The 23,957-nt window shown below is 37.5% G+C and overlaps 1 pseudogene; it reads right to left on the minus strand.

Moving 5' to 3' along the window:
* Positions 1–18,513: 18,513 nt before the first annotated feature.
* Positions 18,514–22,757, minus strand: LOC130216668 (gastrula zinc finger protein XlCGF52.1-like; annotated as a pseudogene).
* Between the last annotated feature and the right edge of the window lie 1,200 nt (positions 22,758–23,957).

Here is a 23,957-nt window from a genome sequence, read left to right on the forward strand (position 1 = left end):
CGACGACAACATGAGCACCCCCGATCACTTTCAAGAGCTGGTGGACCAGTTGAAGCGGATTCTACAGCCACCAGCTCCACTTTCCAACGCACCACCAGCACCGAGCACTTCCGCCTCCACAGTTTTCTTCTTCGGCCCTTCCTTCCAGTCCCATGGCCCGACCAGCGCCCTACTCAGGCGGAGCGGGGGAGTGCAATGGTTTTCTGTTACAATGTTCCCTCATATTCGAAATGCAACCTTCTCTATATCCCACAGATAAGTCAAAGATCGCCTACATCGTATCACTACTCTCTGGGCCTGCACTTAAATGGGCTGAGACGATCTGGAACCAAGCCGGGCCGGTCATGAATTCCATCACTACCTTCACGGAGTATTTCAAAGAGGTGTTTGGACGTTCTGATGGGGAAGTAGCCGCTGGAGAGCAGCTGTATCATCTAAAGCAAGGTACTCTATCTACACAGGAATATGCTCTCCGGTTTCGCACTCTAGCAGCTGCAAGTGGATGGAATGAGAGATCGTTGTTGACCACGTACCGGCTCGGCTTGGAACCCACTCTCCGAATCCAGCTGGCCACATTAGATGATACTATGGGTCTGGAGAGATTCATCCAACATTCTCTCCGATGTTCCGATCGTCTCCGTTCCTATCAACAGGACACCATCACCCCCTCGTCTGCACTCCTCCAATCGCCTGAGTCAACAGCCTCTCCAGAACCAGAACCCATGATAATAGAGTCTGGAAGACTGACATCAGCGGAACGACAGAGGAGGCTGACCCGGGGTCTGTGTCTATACTGCGGTGTCAGTGGACACACCCGTATGGAGTGTCCCCTTCGTCCCATTCGGACTTCAGTGAGTGTATTCAGTACGAATATTGAACAATGTAAACCACTTACTACCACCGTACAAATAACTACTGCCTCTATTTCTCTCCTTGTCACAGCCCTCATCGACTCCGGGTCAGCAGGGAACTTCATCTCCCAATCCCTCTGTCGTCAACTCCACCTACGTACTGAGGCGTCCTCGCATATATACCAGATACAACCGATAACCCAGTGCACTCGATCTTCGACCCGTATCCATCGACAATGCGAAGACATCCTTCTTCAAGTGGGGTTGTTACATCAAGAGAGGATTCAATTTCTGGTTCTGGAGGGTGCAAATATGGACATCATTCTAGGGCGCCCGTGGCTGGTGAAGCACGATCCCATCATCTCTTGGGGCACAGGAGAGATAAAGAAATGGGGATCTGGATGTACACCTACCTGTTTTCCAAATCTCCCTCTTCAAGGTCGGAACCCCATTTCTTTGTTTACAACATCGGTCGAGAGTCCTCCTGAGAAGCAGTCTATCCACATTCCTAAGGAGTACAGCTCCTTTCATGATGTCTTCTGCCCCAAGAGAGCTTCCCAGCTACCGCCGCATCGGCCATGGGACTGCGCGATCGACCTAGTTCCAGATGCCCAGTTGCCAAGAGGTAGGATCTACCCGCTCTCGCTTCCAGAGAATCAGGCAATGGAAGATTACATAAGGGAGGCTCTGAGTCAGGGGTACATACGTCACTCAAAATCACCAGCCGCCTCAAGCTTCTTCTTTGTGGCCAAGAAGGACGGAGGGCTGCGTCCATGCATCGACTACAGGGTCCTAAATAACGGTACAGTAAAATACCGATATCCCCTTCCTCTGGTACCAGCCGCTTTGGAACAGCTCCGAGAAGCTAAAGTCTTCACTAAATTGGACCTCCGCAGCGCGTATAATCTGATAAGAATACGTGAGGGGGACCAATGGAAGACAGCATTCGTGACCCCTACTGGCCACTATGAATATGAGGTCATGCCTTACGGTCTGGTCAACGCCCCCTCCGTATTCCAAAACTTCATTCATGAAGTCCTCCGGGAGTTTCTTCACCACTTTGTAATAGTGTACATAGATGACATCCTCATTTACTCCCGGAGTGAGGCCGAACATCGCCAACACGTTGCGGAGGTCCTACACACATTGAGAGAACATCACCTCTACCTCAAAGCGGAGAAATGCTCATTCCACCAGAAGTCGATTCATTTCTTGGGATACATCATTGACCAAACCGGTATACGTATGGATGGGAAGAAAATTGAGGCTGTTCTATCCTGGTCAGAACCCACTTCCATTAAGGAGCTCCAGAGGTTTCTTGGGTTTGCTAACTTTTATAGACGGTTTATCAAGGACTACAGCAGGATTACATCACCTCTCACTAATCTCCTCAAGGGTAAACCCAAAGGACTGGAGTGGACCAAAGAAGCAGCCGCAGCCTTCCGCCTTCTTAAGAAGGAGTTCACAAGGGCCCCACTCCTGACTCATCCTGACCCAAATCTTCCTTTCGTGGTGGAAGTGGACGCATCCACCACCGGCGTCGGGGCAGTATTATCCCAACATCATGATACACCGCCCCGACTGCATCCCTGTGCCTATTTCTCTCGGAAGTTGAGCCCGGCGGAGCAGAATTACAGCATAGGAGACAGGGAGCTTCTAGCAATCAAGCTAGCCTTGGAGGAGTGGCGTCACTGGTTGGAGGGAGCCAAACATCCGTTCCAGGTGATCACAGATCACAAAAACCTCCAATATATCAAAGAGGCCAAGAGACTATGTCCACGTCAAGCCAGATGGTCACTTTTCTTCTCACGTTTTGATTTCTCCATTTCCTATCGTCCAGGACCCAAGAATCTAAGAGCAGACGCTCTCTCTCGTTTACACGAGCATCACGATCATGAAGAACTCCCAACGAAGATTCTTCCCGAACACATCTCCATTTGTCCGATCACCTGGAACGCTCCTCCAGTCGTTGCCACTCCGGAAGCCCCTGCTCCGCCGGGATGCCCTCCTCATCGGCAGTTCATACCACCTGAACACCGGGTAGATCTGATCCACTCCTTACATACCTCGCTAGGCACTGGACATCCAGGGATCAACAATACTCTCTCGCTAGTATCCCAACGATTCTGGTGGCCAAACATGGCAAGGGATGTGAGGCAATATGTTCAGGGCTGTAAGGACTGTGCCCAATCCAAGAGCCCACGTCATCTACCCGCTGGAAAGCTCCATCCCTTGCCGATTCCGAACCGTCCCTGGTCACACCTAGGAGTGGACTTTATCACTGACCTCCCCTCGTCAGAAGGTAATACCTGTATTCTAGTCATCGTAGATAGATTCTCAAAGTTTGTCAAACTAATCCCTCTGAAAGGTCTTCCCACAGCCTTTGAAACAGCCGACAATATCTTTAATCAAGTCTTCAGGTCATTTGGTATTCCAGAAGATATTGTGTCGGACAGAGGTCCACAGTTCATCTCACGTCTATGGAAAGCCTTCTTCAAGCTCCTAGGTGTGGCCGTCAGCCTCTCTTCTGGATATCATCCCCAAACCAACGGGCAGACAGAGAGGAAGATTCAGGAGGTGGGACGGTTCCTGAGGACCTTCTGCAGTGGTCACCAGAGCTCCTGGAGCCAGTATTTGGGCTGGGCAGAATATGCCCAAAATTCACTGCGGCAACCCTCCACCGGACTCACGCCATTCCAGTGCGTCCTGGGCTTCCAACCACCGCTCTTTCCCTGGGATGGCGAACCATCTGATGTCCCCGCAGTGGATCACTGGTTCCGGGAGAGCGAGAGAGTCTGGGACGAGGCTCATCAACATCTGCAGAGGGCAGTCCGTCGAAGCAAGGTAACCGCCGATAGAAGAAGGTCTGAAGAACCCAGATACACACCCGGACAAAAGGTGTGGCTATCCACCCGGGACATACGCATGCGACTGCCCTCTCGCAAGTTAAGTCCCCGATTTGTTGGTCCCTTCACCATCGTGGAACAGGTTAACCCCGTCACCTACAAACTACAATTACCCTCTCACTACCGTATTCACCCTACATTCCACGTATCACTCCTGAAACCCTATCACGATCCTGTTCTTCCCTCCACAGAGCCTGACCACGAAGAGGAACCCCCTCCTCCACTGCTCCTAGAAGAAGGAGCCGTCTACGCAGTGAAGGAGATCTTGCGTTCCCGACGTCGTGGTGGCCAGTTGGAGTACCTGGTGGACTGGGAAGGGTACGGCCCCGAAGAAAGGACATGGGTTCCCAGAGCTGATATTCTCGATCCTAGTCTCATGGTGGAGTTTCATGAGAGCCACCCTGAGTTCCCAGCGCCTAGAGGCAGAGGGAGACCACCACGGCGTCGGAGGTGTCGGCCCTCAGGAGCGGGCCCTGGGGAGGGGGGTACTGTCACGGATTGGTCAGGCTCTCACGATCCCCACTCACGAAGATCACCATCACCTGACTTCTAATGAGCACACAGCTGCATCACATTCACGAGCACCAGATAAAGCACAGCACTCCAGTCGCTCATTGTCCGGGCTCGTCTCGACGAAAGCGGACAACTGAGCGACCACTCAGCGTAGTCATCCTCAGCTAAAACAAACGCTTTACTTACCTGTTCTCTTTGTATTCCTCCTAGTCTTCCTGGTCCACCCGAATCGTCCTGTCTTCCAGTCCTTCCAAGTCTGTGTCATCCTCTGTCAGCTGTATCTGGTGTGTGCTGTCCATCCTCGTGTATTCCTGTTACCCAGCCACGGAGGAAAAGACCCCAACATCATTCCTGATCCTCCTGGCTATCCTTCATGTGCTCCTTGTTGTCATTTAATAAACACCCTAACGTTTCCTTACCTCTGTCTCCTGTCCGCTTCATAACATTAATATTCTCTAGTTTTTATTCTACATTTGTTTAAAGGGCACTTATGATGAAAATCATCTTTTGTAAGCTATTTGGACAGAACTTTGTGTAGGAGTAGTGTGTCCACAGACTTATTGGGATGATATAAAGACAATAAGTCTCTTTTTTAAATTTTCTGACATAAAAATAGGATCCAAATCCCTCCCATTTGGAGGCCCACCGCAACATGAGGTAGGAGTGCGGTTTCCACGTCCGCCGAATTGATTGACAGACGCATTTTAACATGACAGGAATTGTGCGAAGCAATAGGGATTAAAAGATCTGTTCAGCTCTCTGTGAGCAGCAGCACCTCAAGAATCAGTTTTACAAGTTTAAAACAGTTTTAAAACTGCATGTTTGTTATAAAGAAAAGACAGTAAAATCATTTTGTAATTCATCAGCACAGCCGCGTGTCAGTACAATTATGAAAGAAGATGCTTCAATCCCAGTTTGTGGACGTTATATCAGGTTTATTTTGCACATTAACATTACGGATATCCATACAGCAGTGGATATTAACCTATATCATGCCACATTTGCAGTGCAAAAAAGTGCAAAGATAAACATATGCAAGGACGCACATGTGTGTACGTAGGCGGACTTTAACGAAATTGTGTGTGACTCATCATTGTAGAAAGGCTTGAATTAACTCCACAACAAATATATCAATAACCGTTGAGAAAGTTCCTATTGTAGTAAAGGATCTGCTCCATTCTTGTCTGTCACTGTGCTGCTTATGCGTGAGACACAGCAGGAGACGGCTGCATCTCTATGGCTCTGACACACGTGGGAACAGTGGGAGGGGAGAACCAGCTCATTTGCATTAAAGGCACAGGCAACAAAAACACCTACAGTGTCCTAACAGCTCAAATTTCCAATAAGAAAAGGGTATAATAAATAATCTGATGGGTATTTTGAGCTGAAACTTTACATTCTGGAGATACTAAAGACTTGTATTAAATCTTGAAAAGGGGGTGAAATAGGTGTCCTTTAAATGATCACTAATCCTATTTTTCTATATTTGTTCTATATCATATAGCATACTAACCAAAGTCTAAAACAATGCTGCACTACAGAAGTTGTGTGTATTTAGAAGAGCGCTGGTGTTTTCAGAGAAAACACTTTGGTAGACACACAGCCTAACTAACAAACAACATATAAAGTGAATCCTGCATTTTTGAAGGGTCAAAGTTTTACAATCAACATTTACTAAAACTATGAGTGAGCAGTAATAATGAAAGAATGAAATACCTTTTATGATGAGAGGTTTTTTCCTTATTAAATTTCAGTGGTTCATCTCTTGACCGATCACTCTTAACAAACACTGAATTTGACACAAGTGAACCCAATCTCAGCCTAGATACAGAAAGTCTGTAAACAGTGAGGGAAAAAAATTATAAAAAGGTGAGGAAATTTAGTAAGATACTACTTATTAAAAGCTTTAATATTGCAAATAGTAATTAAATGGTAATTAAACTATGGATGCAAACATAATACAACATATTCATGCCTAGTTGCATGATCTATTTTCCATGGTCAGTGTTTACCTTCTTATGGCTGCTTGTGTAACTGTCCTTTATAGACAGCAAGGATCCCAAAACATTCAAAGCACAAAAAAGAAATAAAAAAATTCATCAAAACATCCCATGTGACTTCTGTGGCTAAACTGTAATCATAAGAAGCGCCGAGAAAAATGTAAGTGTTTGCAAATGTTTTCTCTTCCTTGTCAGGTCATCACTGTGTTTACTACAGTACGTGGAAGGCATGGGTTGCCATTAGAGTCAGCAACACAACATGCAAGCATTGTACCGCTCGAAATAAAGGGCCACATTTGTATGATTACAGTTGAACCACTAAAGTCACAAGGAATGTTTAAGGAAGGTTCCTTTTCTGGACTTTGATCCTCTGTCGACCGTTGCTGTCTATGGAGGATGAGGGAGCTCTCAAATATTCATCTAAAATAGCTCTCATCTAAAATATCCAGATTTGTGTTCTGAATTGAAGGAAGATTTATTTGTAAAATAATCCTTTAAACAGTCCATGAGTGAGCAACAATAATAAAATCACAAAATACCTTTTATTAGATGCTGTTTTCTCCTCACTGAATTCTGGTGGTTCATCTCTTGAACAGTTACTCTTCACAGACACAGAGCTGAACACAGGTGAACCTGATCTCACACTGAAAACACAAAAAAACTGTGAGGAGAAACATAAATTTCATATGGATAATAGTTCAGTCTTAATTAAAGCTTTAATATTGCAAATAGTAAAGCCATCTGTTAACCTGCGACAAGGAATAAAACGAAAAACAATTATTTTTGGCATTATCTATTTTCCATTGTCAGTGTCCTGCTTTTCTTGTGGCTGCATGTGTAACTGTGTTACTAAAATGGAATCTCTCAGCAAAGGTTTACTGAGAGAACAGCAGACTAGCAGACATGGTGTCCTTTGATTTCTTTTTATAATTTAGTCACAACTGTTAGTGGGTGTTTTATATCTATTATATCTTTTATATTTATATCTGTTATATATATATAATTATATATATAATTATATATATATATATATATATATATATATATATATATATATATATATATATATATATATATATATATAATTAATTCCAGTGTTTTATATATATATATATATATATATATATATATATATATATATATATATATATATATATATATATATATATATATATATGTCATTCATTCATTAATTTTCTTTTTGGCTTAGTCCCTTTATTAATAAGGGGTCGCCACAGCAGAATAAACTGCCAACTTATCTAGCGTATGTTTTATGCAACGGATGCCCTTCCAGCTTCCCATCACTGGGAAACACCTGTGTCTTTACAAGATATTTTTACATCATTCACACAAATCTAAAGTTACTTTAACAACAATTTGAAAGTGTCTATTAGTGCCTTGTGTCACGTACTACAACTTTTTCTCGTAAATGCTTATAGTTAAATGTGCTACCTAAAAAACAATGAAGTACACTATAACTTTGATGTTCTATGATTTTAGCTGTGGCTAAAATTGTATTAACTTTACACATCATTTCAACAACAACGTTCTCCACATTGACTGTGTAACTGGTTCTCAGTATAAAAAATATTCTAAAACAGAAGGCTGTCAGAGCCTACAGTACATGGTAATTTTGACAAAAAGGCATGTGGTTTAAAAATAATGGTGCATCTGGTTTAAAAATAATGACCAGTATTATTTAGTATAAACAAAATGTGAAACCAGATATAATATATTTTTTAACTAGCTGCAATCCTTAAATATAGTTCTAATTTGTTTTGATGGACATGACAACGATGAAAACTAAAATGACACTCCTTGCTGAAACAGAACAGACCAAAATAAACTCCAGTTTAATGAATAAAAACAGACACAGTCATACCTGTGTTTCTCTGGCATAAGGTCTCTCTTGCAGTTTTTTGACATTCTTTTTAGTGTCACTGAAAAATCAGATTTGATGGACTTTTACAATCTGTCACTGACATGAAAATCCTGACACTCACAGGGAGAAATTAACTTCGTATTTAAAACACGCGCACATGTTAAAACAAAAATAATGTATTATTATATCAAATAACTGCAATAGTGTAAGTATTCAGATTTACTTACAGTAGTAAGTTACTTACAGTAGTACAGACGGTCTTGTGTAATAGGAACAGGATCCAGAAGCCTCTAAAACACTTTAGTCTGTGACGCTGTTAAAAAAAATCCCTGAGCTTCTTTTCGAACGTTTGTCACAAAACACGACTCCATCAAGGAGAAAATGGAATTTTGTCAAACCAGTTTTGTTTTTTGTTTTTATTTTTTGTGCGTGTGAACCTAACATACCTGAGTCTCCTCCTCCTCCTCCTTCTTTTAACTAAAACAGAGCTCTAGCGCCTCCTGTCGTTACTCTCTCCTTTGCAGGACTGATGATCCTGGACAATCTGTTCCATTCACCTTCATCTTTTGCATTTCTTCACGTTGACTATTGGAAAATGGCAGACGAATCAAATCACATATACAACTGAAATATCTTTAAATATATACTGTTGTGTTTAAAAAGCTCATAAAGGTTTGTAAACACTTGAGGGTGAGTGAATTCTCTTTTTGAGTGAACTACCCCTTTAATATACTTTATTCTGAACAGTCATAAATGCAACATGAGAATTTCTCAGAATTTTCTCTGCGTCTCACGAAGAAGCTTAAGAAACTTTGGAGAAGAGGCAAAAGAGGCTGGAGTGGCAGACGAGAGAAGACCGGCCAGCCCTGGATACGATACGTTGTTTCACTTTCAGTTTGGCAGTAGTCACACTAAGGGGCTGCCGCGGCCAATATGATTTATGTTTATTTATTTATTAAGCCAGGGAGCCATCAACTTTATTACATAGAATATGCAGTAATTTGATGTTTGATTAAGCAAGGTGATAGATTTTTTGTTTGTTTGTTTGTTTGCTTGCTTGCTTGTTTTCCAGTAGAACATTAACATAAGCATAATTGTGTAACAAATTAGACTCTATGGTTTTGTTTTGTTTTATTATTTTGTTGTCAGGGTGACCAGAGGTTTATACATTTTCTTTTCTTTGAATCGAAAAAAGGCTAAATGTCTAAATAAAATAACAATAACGACGATGATAATAATAAAGTAAGTTTCATAATGAGGACACAAGAACTACAGATCTCAAGTTATTCAGTGTTACTTTACGAAATGTAATACAGCCAAAACCCTTTATTACATTCGTAACTCGTTATCTTATTGGTCTTTTTGTCATTTAGTATGAGTTTTTTTTTTTTTTAATTAAGCCGCTTTTGGTAGTCTGACATAAGATTTAAATCATTTTAAATGTTAACACAACATTTGGGTTTGTCTGTATTTTACCAAACATAAAAAAAGATAAGATGTAAAAAGATAATTGTTAAAAAAACAAATTACTTTGATTGTCTACAATTACATTAGAATTGTATTTCAATTGTAAAATGGCTAAATGAACATACCTTGATAAATTATAGCTTATTTGTGAACCCACCAATTTGTTTACTTCATTTTTTGCTGTCATTTTGTCTTTCAAATAAGTCAGATAAACATTTTGCAGCAAGACCTCATTCCACAGTAAAATAACACAAAGACTTGCATTGTTGCTTTAGAAAGTTTCTCAAAACAAGATGTGGTAACGTTACTTTCAGTTGCGAAGTGCATTTAAACCTGAGACCTTTAGAGTCTGAATCTGTGCAAGTAACTTTTTCAGGATGCAGTGATTATAATCTTGCTGTCATTTTCAGTGCAAAACCTTTAACAGGAAGAAGGTTATCTGATATGTTTTTTATTGTTCTCTACTGATGCCACTAAACTGCCCGTAAGCCCTTCCAAAATGTTCCTGTGGAGCTTGTCATATATTTTTATTTGCATTCATGGTAAGTCTAGTGTTTTAGATTTCTATTTGTTATTTTATTATAGTGATTGGCTTTTGTCTTTACTGCATAAGCACAGTGGTGAGTGTGTTGGCTGTTTGCTTTATCTCTTGTCTACCATGTTAGATACAATATGGGTGCATGTAAGGTCTCTGTAGGGTTTTGCGCTAGGTCACGTAAAAAGGCATTTGCGGATTGTTCAAACCACGAAATAAGCTACAAAAAAGATTCTTGAGTTATTTGGGAACAACTTAATTGTTTTATGTTCAATCCACTTAAATTTGTTGAAACTAAAAAGCTAATTTAATTCCTTCATGTCATCCCAACACAAATCAAATGTGTGAAACCCAGCATATTTACAGTGTAACTTAGATTATTTTGGGGATTCCTCATTGACGAACTCTTCCTCTTTTTATTTTTTCATATGTTCATACTCGCTATACTCATATTAAAACTGCATTTGTGTTTTTTAATACAGAACTTGAATCATCTGGAGTAATAATGGAAATAGTGATGGAGGGAGATTCTGTCACTCTTCAAACTGAGTTTATGAACAATGAGAGCAATGATCATAAATCCTGGGGGTTTGAACCTAAAAACACAGATAAAATGGAGAGCATCTTTACAATAGATGGCGTTTCCGAGAGATTCAGAGGCAGAGTGAAACTGAATCCCAATGGATCGCTGACCATCACAAACATCAGACTCAGTGACTCTGGATATTATATAATGTCTTCTGATGGCTCCTCGCAGAAGATGTTCAGAGTTTTTGTCAGTGAGTTAAGTGAGTTAAATATCAGTTATAATTGGTCTTTTTTTATTAGTAACAGCATGGATTATTTTGCATTTGTACAAATTATTGGTAACACTTTGCAATAACAGTAGATGAATTACAATGTATTAACTAAACGTTACTTTATCATGAAGGGTTAATTATGTACTAACTGCATTTAACTACAGCATGAGCATTGAGTTCATAACTTAAGTGAATAATGACTACCTTAATTACTTGTTAGTATTTGTTTGTTATTTATTAATGTTAATGTATCTTCATATCATGACTTTACTAGGAGGGGCCCGTTATCATTACCTCATTCTTAACTACTCATGAACTCCTGTGATTAAACTGTTCATTTTGATGTAGACAGAACACTTTTCTGTTGTTATTCAATGTAAATACACACTAGAGCATGCCCAAACTAGGGCCCGCAGGCCAAAGTTGGCCCATGGTAAAAGAGAAGAGAGGGAGAATGATGCGAATGTTTTTAGTTTATCAATTCAAATTGATTGTAACCCTTTATTTGTTTATTGTCAAATGTTAAATTGCGTAAATTAATCCGATTTTGTTTTAATGTAGGCCTACATACTGTCACCTGACAATGCAGAGACTTTGGTGAGCAAATCAAGTCAAATGCAGATACTGCTTGACTAGTGTATTCAGCATTGAACTCCACAGTGTTATAAATCTGATTGTTTGTTTTTATTGCAGTGTATAAACAAGTTATACTGCTTTAGCTAATACGATTTAAATAATGTTTTCTATTTTTAAATCTTATGAAATAAATTAGGAAATAACCTGGCAACTTTAATGTAATATAGTTTGGTATATTTTCCTTTGGCCCATGGCTCAGTGATATTTGGTTTTTGGCCCTTCATATGAAGAGGTTTGTGCACCCCTGCACTAGAAGGATGTGCATAATTGTTACGTTTAAACATGGAAGTTCATGAGTATTTATGAATTAGTTAAGGATAACGTGCCCTTCAAGTAAAGTCATATTAGATCATTATTCATGTACTTTTAATGTGTAGTGTTACTATGTTTATAATACAATTATAAGAGCACTCAGTGTTTGTGCTTTTATTGTTGTAAAATTGTAGTTTATATATCTATATACCTACAGTAATCAGAGTTTTGCTACACTGTAAAACCCAAAAAATTAAGGGAACTCGGCATTTGAGGAAACCGATTGCAACAAACCAATTAAGTTAAAAAATTTATCCTAATGAGTACTGTGAACTTAATCCATTTGAGTAAATGAAGCAAATTGAGGACAGTAAAACCCAATAAATAAAGAGAACTCAAACCAATTGAGTACTGTAAAACCCAATAAGTTAAGGCAACTGAAACTGTTTGAGTAAACCGATTGCAACAAACCATTTGAGTTCAAATCTATATGAGTACTGTGAACTTACTCCATTTAAGTTGAAGTAGGTATTTAATTGACACATTACCTTCAGCACTGAGTTCAAAACTCTTTTCAAATGAGTAAAATTAACTTTCAGTTAATAATTCAGTGTTTGAGTTAACTACACTCACTTCATTTGATAAAGCTGACTGTTGGGTTTTACACTGTACACTCATGCAGATTCACAACAAATGCAAAGAGAGCATTTTCTAGACAAGGAAAACATATCTTGTTTTTAGAAATTATGTAGCAAAACTTAGTATTTTTTCCTGAAAACAAGTTAAATAATCTGCCAATGGCGTAAACGAAATAATCTTATGATCAAAAATTAGATAAAAAATTTAATCGTGTGAATAATTAGCTCTGCATTTGGTGTGAACCCAGCCTAACTGTAGTTTGAGAATGGTATTTATAGTAAAACTGTGGTTATACAAACGCAAATGCAATGCACCAGAATTGTAATTGAATATTATAAATCTTTGTGTGTTAATGCTTAGTGATTGAAGCCTACATTGTAAAAAAATATTAGTTATCCAAACATTACAGTTGACTTTACTTAAAAAAGTAGGTAAACCTGTTGTTATTTGGATCTGTTAACTTAATTTTAAAATGATATATATTGTTCATTTACTTAATTTTAAGGCAACTGCTATTTACAGTGTACTCATTTTGTTTCATTTGAAACTTTATATTTCTTTTCCTTCTATATTGTATATGTATCTCTTATCTTTGGTTGCTTTATTTTGTTTTAAAGAACAAGTTTCAACACCTGCCATCACCACTGCAGGTGCACAAACTGAAGTGAGTCAAACTCAAAGTGTTCGAGGTAAATCCCACCTCATGCTTTCCCCCTCATTCTTACATTTTCCCACTCCTCTGCCTGTGCCTGAAATTATGAGAATCTCTTCACAATGTTCATCATCATCAGCGTCCAGATGTTTAGTGATGTGTTCAGTGTTGAATGTGAGTGCTGTGAGTCTCTCCTGGTACAAAGGAAACAGTGTATTGGCCAGCATCAGTGTGTCTGATCTCAGCATCAGTCTCTCTCTACCTCTGGAGGTGGAACATCAGGATAACAACACCTACAGCTGTGTGGTCAACAACACCATCACAAACCACACCACAGATCTGGACATCAGTCAAACCTGTCAGCCATGTGAAGGTATGCTAATGTACACAATAGACATTTCCAGAAAGTTATGCATTATTTGAGAACGTTTTTATTATTTTAATGTTACTATAGTGAGCACATTATCAGCACACTATTGATTCAGTGTCATTTCCTTCTCTCAGACACTGGTCATTGTTGTGGATTCACTGAAGCTGTGATCCGATTGGTTCTCTCTGCTCTGGTGGGCGTGGCTACTATTGCTGTGTTGGTTGATCACTTCAGAACTGTGAAAGCGGAACAGAGAATGAGGGAAGAGACATCACTATCACTACCTTAGAGAATTCACATTGGGTGAATTCCCTTCTGAAGGGCTCCTCCCTATGCTCTTCACACTTCAGAGGGTGCCTCTGAAGGGATTAGAGCAGGGGTGTCCAAACTCGGTCATGGAGAGCCAGTGTCCTGCATAGTTTAGCTCCAACTTCAGTTTTTTTTCTTTCTTTTTTTAAATCCTTCATTCCAAAGGGCCCTTCGAAGTGGCCAGTTTTGATCACTTGGGTTTGGACCGACACTTCAATATGGGGGCCATGATTGTTTTCCCTCCAAAGTGTCCTTCAGAAGGCGATTTAGCTAGTTTGGAATGCACTGATAGTCAAGTTTATCTATCTGCGGACTGCAAGACGAGGTCGTAAGATGAAGGGGCATAACTTGTACACTAAAAAAAATTATTCAAAGATGATTCCTTGGATTTACTCAATTTTTTTTACGTTAAGTGGTTACTTACCAGAGAACATTTTGATCAAATGTTTTTATGAGTTTTCTCCAAATTTATCCACAACCTGTTTATTTGATGTGTTATAATATTCAATCATTTAGCAACTCCACCATGCAACTCCACTTGCTGACTTAATCAATTTTCGTCTACTCGGCATCGCCCAGTGATTGCAAATAACAGTTCAATGGTGAGTGTGTCAAGTATGACAGCCTCCACAACTTGCGGCTGTACATTAATAACTGTGAGGGTTGGGTTTGGGGTTGGGGAAGACGTTAATAATGATGGTTGGGTTTAGGGTTGGGAAAGGTGTAGACATTAATAACTGTGAGGGTTGGGTTTAGGGTTGGGGAAGGTGTAGACATTAATAACTGTGAGGGTTGGGTTTAGGGTTGGGGAAGGTGTAGACATTAATAACTGTGAGGGTTGGGTTTAGGGTTGGGGAAGGTGTAGATGTTATTAAATGTGATGGTTGGGTTTAGAGTTGGGGAAGGTGTAGACAATAATAACTGTGATAGTTGGGTTTAGGTTTAAAGAAGGTGTGGATAATAACTGTGATGGTTGGGTTTGGGGTTGTGGAAGACGTTAATAATGATGATGATGGTTGGGTTTAGGGTTTGGAAAGGTGTAGACATTAATAACTGTGAGGGTTGGGGAAGGTGTAGACGTTATTAAATGTGATGGTTGGGTTTAGAGTTGGGGAAGGTGTAGACGTTAATAACTGTGATAGTTGGGTTTAGGTTTAAAGAAGGTGTGGATAATAACTGTGATAGTTGGGTTTAGGTTTAAAGAAGGTGTAGATAATAACTGTGATGGTTGGGTTTGGGGTTGGGGAAGACGCTAATAATGATGATGACGGTTGGGTTTCAGGGTTGGGAAAGGTGTAGACATTAATAACTGTGAGGGTCGGGGAAGGTGTAGACGTTATTAAATGTGATGGTTGGGTTTAGAGTTGGAGAAGGTGTAGACGTTAATAACTGTGATAGTTGAGTTTAGGTTTAAAGAAGGTGTAGATAATAACTGTGAGGGTTGGGTCTAGGGTTGGGAAAGGTGTAGACATTATTAACTGTGATGGTTGGGTTAAAGGTTGATTAATAAAGGGACTAAGCCGAAAAGAAAATGGATGAATTTTGGAAAACTGCTGTTTATCACATAATTTGAGACACACTAATTATATTGTGCTGTTTGCTAGGGACCACAGAACAAATAGTAACATTTTAAGGGTTTTGTGGACAAAATGAAGAGCTGTTTACTGGTTCACAGAATTCTGTGTTTATTATTTTGTATAATTTCAAATATTAGTGTCAATTTGCATGGCAATACAGTTGAAAATGTATTAAAAGCTAATCTAGTGCTGCATTAGGAAATGTATGTTGTAGTCATTTTTGTGTCGCACATTTTAAATTTGATGTTTTAAAGCATATCTTTCTCTTCTGGTCTTAAAAAAAGGAAAATGCATGTTTACATATTTATATTATATATTGAACAAAATGATCCAAATAACAAAATAAAGCTGTGCAATTGCTTTTATATTTTCTTCTTAATTAAATGTGAGAAATAATTGCCTTTTGTTTTTAAATCCAGGATTTTTATTTGACCAGCCAAGGACAAAATGTTACAATGCATTAACACAAAACAAAGCAAGAAAATGATTCACATTGTTCTGTATATAAAAATGCACCTATTAGCCATTTTTTTTTCACTCAAAAATCTATTTGTTTTATTTTACACCAGATTTAGGTAAATGAAACCATATTAACTGCATTTGTGCTGTCATTAGTTAATTATATGACAAAAGAGTACAGTCTTTCTTTGTCCAATTAAATGACCCGCCTGCACTGCGCTTGCGTGAGAGGTTGCAGTCATTCAGAAATTGAAAGCGAAACTAATTCGGGCATCACATTAAACAGTAACGAAACATGCGCACTACGTCACTGATTATAGGATACTTTGTGCTCGTCACAAAACTCATTTCGTACAAACTGTGGCAGCATAACAATTTAATCATGTGCACCTAAATAGAGACAGCTTTGTTGATAACTAGTTGAATATAAATTTAATATAAAATATTTAATGTAAATTTACAGGAATGATTATATTAAGAAAGAATAGCTACACATTATGGGATTTTAAGGCAGGATACAAGGAAAAATGTTTAAAAAATGTGTTTTTTTGGGATGAAAGAAGGAAAATATAAATTAAAACAACTGCTAAAAGCATGATGTTAGCTTGTACAATACTCTTTGTACTTTTGGGTATAATATGGACAACCAAGATAAAATAAATGTATTAAAAATTTAAAACTGCGTGGGCCCTTAGAATCATCCTAGACCCCCCTCCCCCCCTCTTAATAATATAATTATTTAAGCTTTTTTATAAAACACAATTACACAGAAAATGTTACAAGCACTCCCTTTAATTTAATAAAATATCGGTGCATTAAAATATCATATTCATATAAATATATATTTGGTATATACAGTATGTCAACATAAATACAGTGTATTCTTAATGATGCACATTATACTTTTCATATTCATACTATAATGTTAGACAAGGTTTGTAATTGTACATTTGACAGCATATGAGCCAGTATGTTACTGGAAAATCTACAGTAAACAGCTGTAATTTCATTTACATCATGGGAATTTTCCAGCCCCATCTCACAAAGAAACGTAACGCATTCATTTCTGTGAAAATGTCAGATATGTAATAACCACACCCCTAACTCTCTTTTGGGCTTAAATGGGCAAATTGTACTATAAACGAATGAGATTATAATCCCCAAGTCATAAAGTTACGAATTGCAGTGAGATAGCGTTGTCTGTGACATCAGATTGGTATGGACAAAGTTATGACTAGGAACTACCACAAAAGTATAGTTTAATTTTGTCCATTAGCCCCACCATGGAAAAATGACGTGACATGATGTAATGACGTTCATTTTGCTCTTTACCTTCAACGATCATCTCCACAACCCAGTCCCCACCCCCGCCAGCTCTTCACCTCTTCACTTTTGCTGATTGACCCCTTAACAACCCCGTAGTTGTCTGTGACATTAGATTAGTATGGACAAAGTTATGATTAGGAATTACCACAAATGATGTGACATGATGTGACTTGACTGGACATGACGTAATGTTCATTTTGCTCTTTCGACGACCGCCCCCTCCACAACCCTATCGTCTGTGACAACAGATTGATATAGACAAAGTTATGACGAGGAACTACCTCAAAAGTCTAGTTTGACTTTATCAGTTAGCGCCACCATGGTAAAATGGCATGACATGACGTAATGCCATTAATTTTGCTCTTTACTTTCGATGATCGCCCCTACCACAACCCCATCGTTGTCAGTGACATCAGATTGGTAAGGACAAAGTTATGAGTAGGAACTACCACAAAAGTCTAGTTTAACTTTGTTCGTTAGTGAAATGACGTGACATGACGTAATGACATTCATTTTGCTCTTTACTTTCAACGATTGCCCAGTCCACAACCCCATCTCCTACCCCCCGCCTGCCCTTCACCTTTTCACTTTCGACGATCACTAACCCCATTCCCACTCTTCATTTTCGATGATCTCCTCCAGCCTCTGATGACGGTCACATCTGTGGATGATGTTTCTGATATACAGTTGAAGTCAGATTTATTAGCCCCCTTTGAATTTTTTTTTTCTTTTTAAAATATTTCCCAAACAATGCTTAACATAGCAAGGAAATTTTCACAGTATGTCTGATAATATTTTTTCTTCTAGTGAAAGTCTTATTTGTTTTATTTCAGCTAGAAAAAAAAGCAGTTTTTAATTTTTTAAACACCATTTTAAGGTCAAAATTATTAGTCCCTTTAAGCTATATATATTTGTTTTCGATAGTCTACAGAACAAACCATCGTTATACAATAACTTGCCTAATTACCCTAACCTGCCTAATTAACCTAATTAACCTAGTTAAGCCTTTAAATGTCACTTTAAGCTGTATAGAAGTGTCTTGAAAAATATGTAGTCAAATATTATTTACTGTCATCATGGCATAGATGAAATCAGTTATTAGAGATGAGTTATTAAAACTATTGTTTAGAAATGTGCTGAAAAAAATTTCTCTCACTTAAACAGAAATTAGGGAAAAAATAAACAGGGGGGCTAATAATTCAGGGCGGTGGGGGGCTAATACTTCTGACTTCAACTGTATATGGAAGAGTTATTATTATTTTAGACTAAGTTACCTGTAGGTAACATTTTGTTAAATGCAGGGTCACACTTGAAAGTACATGATCTAAATACAGAACTCCTACTGAGGTTTTGGGCATTTGAATTTGGTATGACAGAGTAGAGAAGGTAATTGCGCGAAACTCTTCCCACAAGGAAGGCAGTGATACGGCTTTTCTCCAGTGTGGATCCTCTCGTGAGCCCTCAGATGTCCTAAGTGATTGCATCTCTTCTCACAGAAGGAACATTTGTAGGGTTTTTCTCCAGTGTGAGTCCTCTCGTGTGTTTTCATGTCTCCCGATTGACTGAATCTCTTGTCGCAGTGTGAACACTTGTAGGGTTTTTCTCCAGTGTGAACTCTCTGGTGCAGTCTCAGCTCAGCATCAGTAACAAATGTCTTTTTGCAATCGAAGCACATGTGATTCTTCACACCCTTGTGTCTTCTCAGGTGCACATTTAAAGCACCCATCTAACTAAAACTACTCCCACAAAGGAAACACACATGAGGCTTTTCTTTTGTATGAACTCTCTTGTGCTCTTTTAGTATGTCTGCCCTGTAAAATCTTTTATCACACTGATCACAGGCAAATTGTCTGACTCCAAAATGAGAACGAAGATGCGATTTATAAAAGCTTGACTTTCTGAAACTCTTGTCACACTGATTACACGTATGTGGTTTCTCTTCAGTGTGGATTTTCATGTGATCTTTAAGGGTTCCTTTCTTTGTGAAACTCCTCCCGCATTGGTCACATGTGAATGGCTTCTTTTCAGTGTGGGTCTTTAAGTGATCGCTTAGGGTTTGTTTTCGAGTGAAGCTCCTCCCGCACTGATCACATGTGTACAGATTCTCTGCTCTTCTTTTCGATGAATTACTTTTATCCTTTGTGCTATGAGAAGTCTTTTTTTCCAGTTTTGACGTCATGTTTTTACTCTTTATTTCTTTCATCCAGTCTAAAATGAAAGTAAGATGGTTTTATTTTCAATAAGTTGTTAGAAATCGATAAGAGATGTGTTATTGGAAAACAAAAAAATTAACCCTGTGTTGATAATATATTATATAGTTATACCAATATATATATATATATATATATATATATATAGTTATACCTATATAGCAGGGCTTGACATTAACTTTCATCACCAGCCAATGTGGCTAGTAGTTTTCCAACGTTACTAGCCGCTTACCATTTCCACTAGCCACAACTTTGTTGTTGGAAAAATATATTTTAAATATTGCTAACATTACTTGATTTAAATGTTGTGTTATGTCCACATCCCTCCTAGTTCATGTAACATTGTTTTGTGTGGTGTATGACCTTGCTTGAGTACATGGGATGTGATTTCATAGTGTTGCATTGCAATCAGTTTTTATTTTTTATTCTTAATCTATTTCACATGACTTTTCAGGGCTCGACACTAAGGATTTGCCAAGTTTTTCTCTGGCCTCACCAAACTAATAATTTCCTTACCACTAATTTTAATTGATGTGTAAAAACAAGCTAAATTTAGCTTTATACATACACTTTTTATTCAACAAAAATGTTATTAAAACAATTGACACTTAAAGACAATTATTTTCAAGCATCTAAAACTATGCACAATAGTCTGTCCAGGCTTAAGGTCCCATATCACCATATACAGTAAATAAATGGCGAGTTAATCTTCAATTAATGCAGTGTTATTGTAATGGATGATAATTAAAACATCAACAAAAAATAAAAAAACTAAATAATACTAACAAAAATAAAAAAAAATACATTAAAAAAATGTGTAATAATGAAAGGATGATTGCGTGCACACGGTTAATAATCTGTTTAAAGAATGGTTAAAGCAAAAGTGTCAACCGCTGCAGCTTACAAAATAATATCGAGCTCTTGAAAGCAGCAGGACTGTGGCTGCACGAGCATCGTTTTATTTTCCTATTAAATCTATTTCAATGAGAAGCTATGCGTTTCCAGGCACAGTTGCTTCGCACAAAGAAGCATGCACGCTTTTTAAAAACTCCACACTAAAGCTTTTATCAGTGAGTGAGGATCGCATGCGTCTCACCGTGCGCCTGATCCTCTCATTCGGTATTCACCTGCTTTCTTTTGCTCGTGCAAACAGTTATTTTTGTCAGTCGTGCTGCTTCTGGATTCTAAGATCACATTTGCACGGATACTGACAAACGATCATAAACTAAAATTCTAACTTTTTGTGGCACTGGCAATTTAAAACTTATTTTCAACCAGCCAAAGTGATTAGTGGGAGTGCTGTCTAACATGCCACAGCTGAAATCTACCCGCATTTGGCAGGTTGGCGGGTGTTAATGTCAAGCCCCGCTATATAATATATACAGTTGAAGTAAAATTATTCACCCTCCTGTGAATTGTTTTTCTTTTTCAGATATTTCTCAAATGATATTTAACAGAGCAAGGACATTTTCACAGTATTTCTTATAATATTTTTCTTCTGGAGAATTTTTTTTTATTTCGGCTAGAGTAAAAGCAGTGTTTAATTTAAGTAACATTTTCAGGTCAATATTATTAGCCCTCTTTAGCAATATATATATACACATTTTTGATTGTCTACAGAACAAACCACCTTTATACAATGATTTGCCTAATAAACCTATAGGTAAGCCTTAAAATGTCACTTTAAGCTAAATAATAGTATCCTGAAAATAAATATAAATATTTAAATATTATGTGCTGTCATCATAGTGAAGATAAAATAAATGAGTTATTAGAAATGAGTTATTAAATCCATTATGTTTAGAAATGTGTTCCATTTAAACAGAAATTGGGGAACAAAATATACAGGAGGCTAATAATTCAGACTTCAAATGTTCATATAAAATATGTTGATGCACACTATAAAACGTTTCACTTGGGTAAACTTACAAACTCAAATCCACCAGCTGCCTTGAAATTGTGAGTCAACTCAACTTAGAAAGATTCTGTTTTAAATTAAAATGTTGCGTTTCACAATATATTTAACTAAAACTCAATAACTTAAGTTGAAACAAAGAATCTCTCAAAACATCTCAAGTTGAAACAAAGAATCTCTCTAAACATCTTAAGTTGAAATAAAGAATCTCTCTAAGTTGAGTTGACTCACATTTTCAAGGCAACTGGTGAAATTGAGTTTGCAATTTTAATCAAATGAAACAATAAGTGGTGTATTTTTATGGACTTTCAGTTATTATGAATATCATATTATTAGCCTAATCAGGGTTTGAAACATTTTTTTTCTAGACTTTTTAAATGAGTTAGAACTGTTGCTGTCTATGTAGGTAAGACACTTTTCATTCATCTGTCAAATTTTTCAGTGGCCCAGGAGTGCACAACAGGACATTTCAAAGAGCAAACATTAATCTCTCAACACAAAGACATTGAGATCAAAGATCAATATTTGTTTTTTGGAATGTCATGTTGTGCACTACTGGGCCACCATATGTATTGTCTTCAGCTTTATCTCATGTCAAACCCATGCCAGTTTTTTAGAACTGTTTCAGTGGCTTTTGCTGCCTTGCTTTATATGCATTTACATTGCGTGTGCTATTATATTTAGCTTCTGAAAATGTCTGAAAGAAAGGTTCTGTCTGTATTAAATAATTGTAATATTGTCTCAGTTCCTTTTGTTCAAACTGATATGACGGCTTTTTAAGTATGCCAATGAAACTGAAACTACAAAATGCATCATCAGCCATTTGTCTACTTCTTCAACTTTTAATACACAAAACAAATATATCAGATTTATAAAAATAAAAAAAATGCAGAATTATTAATGTCATTGCTTAGATTAAATTATATATTTTTAAAAATCACTGAATCAGTTTCAACTTTACAGTCAATCATTGTTTATGAATAAAAAACAGAATTAAAATAACAATAAAAAATCCCATGGAAACTGTATTGCTACCCTAAAAAAAGATAATTTCATGAAAATATGTTCCTTATTATTCAATATAAATGCAAATACACAAAAACCACTGTAGGGTCACAAAAACACTGTAATGATATTGCACTTATTGCTTTTAATAATATTATACTATGATTAAACATTTCCACACAGCAACTTAATCAGTTTAATAGACAGACTCAATACAAATGATAACACAGATTAAATCATTGACAGATTATAATTGACTAAACTAACTGGAGAACAGACAAATGAAATTAAAGTCTGTAAAAACTGACAAGTAATTAAAAACCAAAACAACCAAACAAAAAACTAAGAGAAAGAAAATATACCAGATCTGACAGGTTAAACATACCTCAAGTGTTGAAGAAGTCCTCTGTATTTTACTGATCTTTATCCTCCAAAGGTGACTTAAACTGTGACTGCTGCGAATAGAATAAACAAGTACAGGAACTAGATCTCATCTTCCTGTTTGTTAGCATTCCTCTAGGTCCATATTTGAATGCATGTGCTCAAGCTTTACAGAAAATCTACTCATTATTTACTCACTCTCAAGTGGTTCCAAATATTTAAGAGTTCATTTCTACTGAACAAAACAGAAGATAAGTAAGAAGTAAAGGGTGTGTAAATAGTCCGTTTTTCATGAACTGTCTATTTAAGATTAAAAGCAGATACTTAAATCTCAATAAGATAAATGGGATTCAAACAATTTAGAGATTAAAAAACAACAACAAACTGAAACTCTGAAACGAACAAGCAGCCAGTGAAGAGCGTAGGATTGGAGTAATAAGTTCATCCTTTTTTGTCCCAGTCTAAACACTGGCTGCTGCATCTTGAACAAGTTGTAAACGGGAAAGAGTTGACAGGCTAATCCCAAAATAGAGTGAGTTGCAATAGTCCGGCCTAGATGAGATAAAAGAACAAATAACCTTTTCAAAGTCTTTAGAGAAAGGGCCTAACTTTTGAAAGAAGGCATAGTTGGAAGCAAACTGTTTTCTGTGAAGGTTTCTGTGCAGTCTAATAAAACACAACATGGTAAAGGATCTTTTGTGTTAACCTGTTTTTTATGAAACAAGAAATCGAGGGTGTGTGACGTAGTGTTGTCATGATATTGGAATTTGACACCATTCATTACTGAAATTTTTAACATATATATATATATATATATATATATATATATATATACACATAAAGTTGAAACCAGAAGTTTACATACACTCTAAAAAAGAAACATAACTATTTTTTAAAAATGTCTGATGGTAAATCATAATGTTTACTATTTTAGGTCTGTTAGAATTACCTAAATTATTTACATTTGCTAATTTTTTTTTGAGAATTTTTTTATTAATTTCTAGACAGTCAAAAGTTTACACACATTTCCTTGGTATTTTTAGCTTTGCTTTAAACTGTATAACTTTGGTCAAATGTTTTGTGTATCCTTCCACAAGCTTCATACAATAGTTTGAAGGAATTTTGGACTATTCCTCCAGACAGAATTGATGTAACAGAGTCAGATTTGTTGGTTGTCTTGCTCGCACAAGCTTTTTCAACTCTGCCCACAAATTTTCTATAGGATTGAGCTCAGGGCTTTGTGATGGCCACTCCAAAACATTCATTATGTTG

The sequence above is a fragment of the Danio aesculapii genome, chromosome 22 (genome assembly GCF_903798145.1).
Source record: "Danio aesculapii chromosome 22, fDanAes4.1, whole genome shotgun sequence".
NCBI classification, from domain to species: Eukaryota; Metazoa; Chordata; class Actinopteri; order Cypriniformes; family Danionidae; genus Danio; species Danio aesculapii.